The sequence below is a fragment of the Callorhinus ursinus genome, unplaced genomic scaffold, assembly GCF_003265705.2.
Source record: "Callorhinus ursinus isolate GAN/ISIS: 27379988/994484 unplaced genomic scaffold, GSC_fseal_2.0 scaffold8, whole genome shotgun sequence".
NCBI classification, from domain to species: Eukaryota; Metazoa; Chordata; class Mammalia; order Carnivora; family Otariidae; genus Callorhinus; species Callorhinus ursinus.
The window spans coordinates 42,392,943-42,402,877 of record NW_027397070.1 but is presented as its reverse complement, the minus strand read 5'-3'; the positions used below and the strand labels follow the sequence as shown (position 1 = coordinate 42,402,877).

At 43.9% G+C, this 9,935-nt stretch overlaps 1 long non-coding RNA gene across 1 annotated transcript in view; it reads left to right on the top strand.

The window, feature by feature from the left end:
* LOC112822245 (uncharacterized) overlaps positions 1-9,315 on the top strand; it is an 11,904-nt gene extending 2,589 nt beyond the window's left edge. The window contains exons 2-3 of the long non-coding RNA XR_003207652.2: positions 8,307-8,410; positions 9,041-9,315. This is a non-coding gene — a long non-coding RNA (uncharacterized lncRNA). The remainder of the gene's footprint in view (positions 1-8,306; positions 8,411-9,040) is intronic.
* The last annotated feature ends 620 nt before the right edge of the window (positions 9,316-9,935 follow it).

The following is a 9,935-nucleotide window of genomic DNA, read 5'->3' as shown; positions in this document are numbered from 1 at the left end:
TAAGCGACTGCCTTCGGCTCGGGTCATGATCCTGGAGTCCCGGGATCAGGTCCCGCATCGGGCTCCCTGCTCGGCAGGGAGTCTGCTTCTCCCTCTGACCCTCCCCCTTCTCATGTGCTCTCTCTCTCTCATTCTCACTCTCTCAAAATAAATAATAAATAAATCTTTAAAAAAAAAAAACATAGTCATGGGCATTTGCCATGTTTCTTCAAAAGTGTATATTCAAATTTGTGTCTGTTTTTCCACTTAACATGATACAAACACATGACCAGGGAAAGTACTCATCCCAATCAGTAACTCTGTTTTTCTGAAAATGCCCTAAAAACCACCAGATGCTTAAAAATTCCTATCCAAATCTTCCAACACAAAGAAAAAGTGCTACTTCCTTGCTTGTAGCTAATAATTCTAAAGATTTTTTGAAAGGGTATTCTTAATTTCTCTTGGAAATATATGGTTTTTTAAAATGTTCCATTTTTTGACGGATTTACCCCTACAGCCCTATTTGACTTCTTTCTATTGCTACATTGTGATTTTTTTTAATCGTTAATTTAGTGCATAATAATTAAAAGACCTGTGAACCCACTACTTTAATTTTAGTGCCTACATCAGTGTTTCTCAACACCAGCCATAAACTAAAATCATCTGGGAAGTGTTTGTAATGTTCTGCTGCTTGGGTCCCTACTGGCTGAAATTCTAATTTAATTGTCTGGGCTGGAACCCTAGTTTGTTAGTAAAGGCTGCAGGTCGTTCTAATACTCAACCAGGAGTCTGAGAGGAATGCTGACCTAGATCTAGGAACTCACTTTTTTGTTCCCCATAAAATCCACCTATCATCTAGCTCCATCTTCCCTCCTCCAAATACCCATATCTCACTCAGGTTATGGCTGGAACCCTGATTGGGACAGTCATGGGGAAGCAGATAAACTTAAGTTCAGAGCACCTAAACACACCCCCCTTACCATACTTCTTAATATTGACAGCTCCTCTTTCCCGAGCCACTATTGTGTGCCAGGCATTGTCTAAGGACACTGCACACATCAACTCAGTCAATCCTTACACAACCCTTCCATGTTAGGTATATAGCATTTTTTAAATGAAGAAGCTGAGGCTTACAGAATTTAACCATCTATTCTGCCCAGAACATCCCACTTCCTGATTTTCCTGTCAAGGTCCTCTTCACAAAAGCATGACCTTCATGGGATGCCTTTCTGTGCATTAGGGTGGCCCCAGAAATCCCAGAAGCACTTCTCCTGACTTTGAGGAGTCCTGACCACCAAGGCTAGAGAAGGTTGGAGTGAGGTAGAAATCAGAATAGGCAGAGCTTCTCTGCACAGGGATTGAGCTGAAGGAGAAATAGGGCAGTATCTTTAGAAACAAAGAGAAGGGGAGATTAGCATAAGGGCTCCTGAGAATATTTTCTTAGGGATACAAAGTAATTCCCACTAACTCAGAATTTATTGAATTATTGACAAAACTTAGAAATTCTTTATATGTCCATAGCATAGTGCGTATTGATGCCAGTTGTGCTATGAATTAACACCCAGTTTAAATTCTAGTCCTGTCCCACTTTTACCTCTGCTCTCAATTATCCTCTAACTCAATGTTTGGTTTTTTTGTTTGGTTTTTTTTTTTTAGATTTTATTTATTTATTTGGGAGAGAGAGAGTGAGAGCATGAGGTGGGGGGGAGGGAGAGGAAGAAACAGACTCCCCACTGAGCAGGGAGCCTGATGCCGGGCTCAATCCCAGGACCCTGGGATCATGACCTGAACTGAAGGCCGACGCTTAACCGACTGAGCCACCTAGGCACTCCTAACTCAATGGTTCTTTAAAAAGAATCATTTGGGCACTTTTCCAAGAGTAGATCCCCAGTGCCATTTTCCCAGAGAAAAGCCTGATTCAGAAATGTGATGCTCAGGCATCTGAATATCTAACTGGCACCCTCACCAAGTGGTTCTGATCTACAATTTGCATCCACTAATCAGACCTGTATCGTTGGTTTGCTGCTCCCTTTCTCATGATCTCAGCAGCCATTCCATACTCTCTCTCCTCTTGTTAAGCAACAATGTCTCCTTCATTGTTAGCAGGTGTATTATCTGTTACTGTGTAACAAAGTACCCCTAAAGTTAACAACCTGAAACAACAGCATTTATTATCTCATAGTTTCTGTGATTTGGGAATTCAGGAATGGCTTGCCTGGGTGGTTCAGCTTAGAGTCTCTCATGAAACTGCAGTCAAGCTGTCGGCTGGAGCTGCGGTCTTATCTGAGGCCTCAACTGGGGGGATCTACTTCCAAGTTCACTCCCACAACTTTGAAATACCTCAGGCCCTTGTTGGCTGTTGACTGGAGACTTTGGTTCTTTCCCGTGCCGGTCTCTCCATAGGCTGCCCGAATGTCCTCATGACATGGCAGCTGACTATCCCAAGAGGGGCGATCTAAGAGAGTGCACCGAAGAAGAAGTTACAGTCTTTTTATAAACTGATCTTGGAAATGACATACCATAGTGTATTAGTTTGCTAGGGCTGCCATCACAAAATACCAAAAATTGGGTGGGTTACAACAATAGAAATGTATTGTGTCACAGTTCGGGAAGCTAGAAGTCCCAAATCAAGGTATCAGCAGAGGTATCTAGTCCTGTGCTTCCTCCAACAGCAGAGGTATCTAGTCCTGTGCTTCCTCCAACAGCTCTAGGGGAGGATCCTTTTTGCCTCTTCCTAGTGTCTGGTGTTTGTCAGCCATCCTTGGTGTTCTTGGCTTGCAGATGCACCACTCCAGTCACATGGCTGTCTCCTCCTGTGTGTCTTCATTGTCCCTCTGCACATGTTTGTCTTTGTTTGAATTTCTGTCTGAGTTTCCCCTTTTTGATAAGGACACCAATCGTATTGGATTACAGCCTGCCCTAACGATCTCATTTTACCTTAATTACGTCTATAAAGACCCTATTTCCAACTAAGGTCACATCCTGAGGCACTGGAGGTTAGAACTTCAACACACCTTTCTGCAGAAGACACAATTCAACCCAGAGCACAGAGCTTCTGCTGTATGCTATTGGTCACAGAGGCCAACCCGGGTACGGTGTGGACAGTGTGGGAGGGAGCTGCACAGGCCATGAGAACCAGGAGGAGGGCATGACAGGGGTCATTGAAGGCTAACTACCACAGTGCTTCCTACATTACACAGAAAATAGACATTATCTTCTATTGTCTGGGAATAAAGAAAAAAGAATCGAAGTTATCAGGCTGCCACTGCTTCCATCTCTCACCCCTCCATCTTCAGATTACCTATGTCTTCACCCATCTTCTTCTCATCTGTCCCAGAGAAACAAGGGGTGCAATTTCTGTTCAAACCTTTGGTTCTTTGTGCACCAGATTCCAGACCTTGCTCCATTGATTATTTTTCTCTCTCTCCTTTTTTTCTAAAGTTCCATCCTCTCCACTACCTCTTTGATCCTTAACTGTCCAACCTGCTTTGCTTCCCCCTTTAAAACTTTTTTAAAAAGATTTTATTTATTTGAGGGCGCCTGGGTGGCTCAGTTGGTTAAGCGACTGCCTTCAGCTCAGGTCATGATCCAGGAGTCCCTGGATTGAGTCCCACATCGGGCTCCCTGCTCGGCAGAGAGTCTGCTTCTCCCTCTGACCCTCCCCCCCCTCATGTGCTCTCTCTCTTTCTCTCATTCTCTCTGTCTCAAATAAATAAATAAAAAAAAATCTTTAAAAAAAAAAAGATTTTATTTATTTGAGAGAGAGCATGAGAGAGAGAGAGAGAGAGAGAGAGAGAGAGCAAGCAGGGGGGAGGGGCAGATGGAAAGAGAGAAGCAGACTTCCCGCCAAGCAGGGAGCCCAATGCGAGGCTCCATCCAAGGACCTTAGGATCATGACCTGAGCCAAAGGCAGATGCTTAACCAACTGGACCACCCAGGCGCCTTAAAACTTTTTTTAAAGAAATTCTTCTCTTAGCCTCTGTCACTTGTCAAACTGCCCCATCTTGCCTTTCCTAAGCCAACATAGTTCTTTTTTTTTTTAAATTCAGTTAGCCAACACACAGTACACCATTAGTTTCAGATGTAGTGTTCAACAGTTCATCAGTTGCATGTAACACCCAGTGCTCATCACATCATGTGCCCTCCTTAATGCCCATTCCCCAGTTGCCCCATCCCTTTACCCATCTCCCCTTCAGCAACTCTCAGTTTGTTTCCCATAGTTAAGAGTCTCTCATGGTTTGTCTCTCTCTCTGATTTCTTCCCATCCAGTTTTCCCTCCCTTCCCTTATGGTCCTCTGCACTATTTGTTATATTCCACATATGAGTGAAACCATATGATAATTGTCTTTCTCCAATTGACTTATTTCGCTTAGCATAATCCCCTCCAGTTCCATCCATGTCGATGTGAACAGTAAGTATTCATCCTTTCTGATGGCTGAGTAATATTCCATGGTATATATCAACCACATCTTCTTTATCCATTCATCTGTCGAAGGACATCGCGGCTCCTTCCACAGTTTTAAGCCAACTTATTTCTTAACAGAGCAGGTAGTCTTTACACACTGAGATGCCACTTTCTCAAGCTCTCACTCATCTGCAGCAGACTTCCTCTTCTCCACCCCCACCTCTCCATTGAAACTGCTCTCACTGTTCATCATCCACCTGATTGCAAAATCCAGTGGCCTCTAAGCAATTCTCATCCTCCTCAATAAAAGCTGCATTCATCTTCCCCTCACTGTGTGCCAGGCATAGCGTTCAGGGCTTTGGATTTAGTAGCCAAGTCAGCCCTCATACAACTCTCTAAAATCAATTCATACTCCTTAAAAAAAAAAATGTTGACACCAAAACTCAAAGTCACACAGCTGGAAGCAGTGAAGCCCAGCATGTCTCTTCCACCTCAGTGGTTCCAAAGGATTTTCATTCCAAAGTTTATCCAAAAGGGAAATCCAAAACCTTATAGCGTTTATTAAATCAGGAGACAACATTTCACATCACAGCTAAGTAACCTTAGCTGCATCTTTGTCTCTGTGTTAGAAATGTGTGAGCTAGAATGTGTAAATGGTTTCAGCATAAGCATTAGGACAAGGACAGAAGCATCCAGTTGGTATCGCAAAGAACAGTGGGCTGAACATACAGGGGAAGCAGCTGAGCCCATCAGCTAAGGCTGAAGGACCTGGAGTCGTGTGTGCTGGAATTTCAGCCCCAACATCCACCCTGGTAGCTCCAGAGGCTGAAGTAGGGCCTGGCACCTCATAGGCACTTGGACGATCTTCGTTAAGTAGTGACGCTATGATCTTCAGCGTGTTGCGGATCTTTCTAGGCCTCACTTCCCCATGTCAGAAATCAGTCAATAATAGTACTTACTTCATAGGGTTGTTATAAGGATTAAGTGAGGCAGTGCGTGGAATGTATTTGACCCAGTGCCTGGTTTGCTCAGCACATTGCAGCTGTACCAACTGAGACAGGCTGCCTTGGCTCTCCATTCAGAAAAGACAGAAAGCCTGGGTGGCTCAGATGGTTAAAGTGTCTGCCTTCGGCTCAGGTCATGATCCCAGGGTCCTGGGATCAGGTCCTGCATCAGGCTCCGTTCTTAGCGGGGAGCCTGCTTCTCCCTCTCCCACTCCCCCTGCTTGTGCTCTCTCTCTCTGTTAAATAAATAAATAAAATCTTTTTTTAAAAAAAGAAAAGACAGAAATCGTAGTGGAGGTTAGGCTGCTGTAACAGGGAGAACCCATGTTCTTCTTCCATGAAGAACACAAAAGCTTCTTTCTCACGCCCCCAAGTCCTCTATAGGTACAAGATAACAGACTGCAGCATTCCAAAGACCAAACTATTCAAGGGGTTTACGAAAGAGAACTGGACAAGAGCCTACCAATGCTTGTTGACTTCTATACCTACTCCATCCTTCAAGCTGTCAGGAACTGGGAACAAACAATTACTGAGCTCTTTCCATCTTTCCAATTACTGAGCTCTTTAACATTGAGTGGGAAGCCTCAAAGGTATTAACTCCTTATACCAACTTAGAGCCATTGTGGTGGGACACACATGTGAGATCTCCCAAAGAGAGCCCCCCACCGCAAGATCAGCTCCAATACTGTTAACTAACTTGAATTTAAATAAAATCTTGAAAGAAAAAAAAAAGATCATCTCCAATACTGGAAATTATTCCTTCTCTAATACAATAATTAGGGTCAAGACACACAGGACCAATCCAGTGCAGAACACTTGACATCTGTCTGATAAATCAGAGTACCCACTAATGGCCAAGTTTAGCCCAGAAGAAAACTGGATACTTTGGATAAAGAGCGGTGGAAGGGAATGAGAAGTTCTGCTGTGTGTTTATTCCTCATCATTGTACCTCAAATAAACAGTGTCCCATTTTAAGAGCTTGGGTATCGAGTACTTAATTCAAATGGCTTGGGTTAAGGAGAAGTGGAACAAGATATCCTGAGGGTGCAATTATGTTGTCCTATTGAGCTCTGTAGAGATGTGGCTGAATGCACAGTAAGACACTGTGAGGAATTCAGAGCTGCAGAAACGGGGAGCCTGATGGAAAACCAGAAGCCCAGGATCTCCAGGGTTAACACAGAACGAGTGTAGCTTGTGGATCTAGGTCTGGGACTTCCAGGCTAATTTGATTAGGCTGACTCTAGTTCTCGCTTATGTTTTCTACCACCTTAATTCCTGATTAAGGCTCATATGCTCCCAGCCAGGGACCCTCTTCAGAACAGTAGGGTATATGGTATAAATAGTTGAGTGTTGCTCAAAATAGAAGCATGGAAAGAAGAGGCTGGTTGTGGAGATAGAGAGGACTATGGTAAGCCTCAACCACCATGTTAATGAGCTCAGACTTTATCCAGTGAACACTGAGTAGATGTTGTAAGATTTTATGCCAGGAGATAACATGATCAGATTTATGTTTTAGAGGGGGAAGTTTGTAAGAGGCCAAAATCAGTTGGGACTCTATATGGCAAGGAACAGAATTTCTAGTATAACCATCTTAAGAAAATAAGTTTATCTATTGGTTAATATAACTGAGAAATTTAGGGCGCCTGGGTGGCTCAGTTGGTTAAGCAACTGCCTTCGGCTCAGGTCATGATCCTGGAGTCCTGGGATCGAGTCCCGCATTGGGCTCCCTGCTCGGCAAGGGCCCTGCTTCTCCCTCTAACCTTCCCCGCTCTCACGTACTCTCTCTCTCTCAAAATAAATAAATAAATCTTTAAAAAGTATATATATAACTGAGAAATTTACAGACAGGCCCAGCTGTAGGCTTGGCTTGATCTAGAGCTCAAGGAGCATCTCCAGTATCCATATTTGGCTCTACTTCCCCAGAGAGTCAGCTTCATTCCCAGGCCGGCTCAGCTTGTGTTAGCAAGATGTTAGCACCCCTAGCCTCAGAACCTCATGCCACCAAATCCAGAGGAAGAGAGAACATCACTTCCAGGAGCTTCCAATGAAGCTTCTTTGATCCTTCTTAGAAGCTCTAGCAAATATTTCCTAATGTCTCATTGGCTTTCAACCAGGTTATCTGCTCATTCAAGAACTATCGCTATGGCCAGAAAAACTGTGTCTTAGTCTATTCAGACTGCTATAACAGAATACCATAGACTGGGGGGCTTAAACAATAAACATTTGCTTCTCACACTTCTGGAAGCTGGAAGTCCAGGACCAAGGTGCCAGTATGGTCAGATTCTTGAAAGGGCCCTCTTCCTGGTTGTGTCCTCATATGGCCTTCCTTGGGGCAAATATGAAAAGAGAGAAATCACATTTCTTCTCCTCTTTCTATAAAGGTGTTAATCTCATCATGAAGGCCCCATCCTCATGACCTAATCTAACCCTAATTACCTTCCAAATACCGTCACATTGGAAATTAGGGTTTCAACATATGAATCTTAGAGGGACACAAACATTCAATTCATAGCAAAATATATTGATATGGGCCTTAGCTAATCAAGACCCATTCTGCAAATGGGGACACATATCAGAAATGGAAAAGGAGCAGCCCCATTTATACCATAACTTAATAGTGGGGTAGGGGTGGTTTCCCAAGTGACAATCAAGGGATGTTTTTATCAAAGAAAGGGATAAATTGATGTTGTGGTAGCCAACTCCCAAGATGACCCCCAAGGATCCTCACATTTTAGTTTTCACACTCTCCCTACATGTACACGAGGTTTGGTCTATGCGACCAGTAGAATACAGCAGAAGTGAAAACGTTGGAAATTAGGTTTAAAAAGACTGTGGATTCCATATTAAGTAATATCTCTCTCCCTCTCTCTCTCTCTCTCTCTCTCTCTGTCACACACACAAACACACCATTACCTCAGAGAAAAGCCAGCTGCAGGGCGGTGACACTCAGGTAACCTAAGGAGAGGCTGACTGAAGCCTCCAGCCAACAGCCGGCAAGGAAGGGAGACCAGCCAACAACGACGTGAGCAGGCTTGAAGCAGATTCTCCAGCCCCATTGAGTCTTGAGATAACCACAGCCCTCACCGACAGCAGGATTGCAGCCCCCTAAGTGATGCTGAGCCAGAACCACCCAGCTAAGCCACTCCCAGATTCCTAACCCTCAGAAACCGTGGGACACAATACATACTTGTTTCCAACTGTTAAGTTGTGGGGTAATTTGCCACACAGCAATAGGTCACTAAGAGAGATGGCAAAGCAATGACAATTGTGCATTAATTCAGTCAATCATGGGATTGCTAGGGCAATGGTAAAGGCAGGGGACAAATTAGAGAAATGCTGAGAAGGTAAATTATAACACGTTGGTAATAGATGTGGCAGGGTGGGTAAGGGGGAAGCAAGAATCAAATTTCACCTCCAGGCCCTAGTATGAGTGCACAGAGAACACAGGATGAGGGGGTAGTGCCCATGAATTCCCTCAGGTTCTCTGAGTTGAAAGTACGTGGGACAGCCACGTCCTGGAATGTCTAGGAGGAGATGCCAGCAGGCAGCGGGTGCATAGGGTCTGAAGCGTGGGAGACAGTGCAGGCCAGAGCAGGTTTTGGTGTTTGGGGTTTTTTTTTTTTTTTTAAGTTTATTTTATTATTTTGTTTAGTTATCTCTACACTCAACGTGGAGCTCGAACTCATGGCCTCGAGATCAAGAGTTGCAAGCCCTTCTGACTGAGCCAGTCAGGCACCTCCAGAACAGTTTTGAAGATACAGTTGAAAGAGATCCCGAGAGATGTGGCAGCTAGACAGTGAAAATAGATGAAGTCACCCAGGTTTTTGTTAGAGGCCAAGATGGGGAGAGAGTATTCTGAGGACAGATTAAGAATGTATTCGCCATGGGGCACCTGGGTGACTCAGTCGGTTAAGCGTCTGCCTTTGGCTCAGGTCATGATCCCAGGGTCCTGGGATGGCTTCGTCAGGCTCCCTGCTCAGCAGCAGGGAGTCTGCTTGTTCCTCTCCCTCTGATCCTCCCCCCACTGTCTCTCTCTCTCTCTCTCTCTCTCTCTCTCAAATAAATAAATAAAATCTTTAAAGAAAAAGAATGTATTTGCCATAAAATAAGTCAATTCTGCAGATGTCATGTACTGCATGGTGACTACAGTTAAAAACACAGTTATTGCATATTTGAAAGTTGCTAGGAGAGCAGATTTTAAAAGTTTTCATCACAAGGAAAAAAATTCTATGTGCGGTGAGCAGATGAATTGTGATCATTTAGCAATATATACAAATATTGAATCATTACATTACACACCTGAAACTCATATAATGTTGAATGTCAGTTATATATCAATAAAAATAAATATTTTAAAACTGTATTTGCCTTGGAAGGAGGCTTCCAGTGACTAGTGGAGGAAGGGTCCAGGAGATCCCAAGCACAAACACTATGGGGACAAGAGTTGGGGGGAGATTGGCTGACCAGAGGCTTACAATCTGGGCAGGACCAAGGGTTCCAGGAATATGAGTAACTTACCTTACTTTTGGGCAGGACACAATCATGTG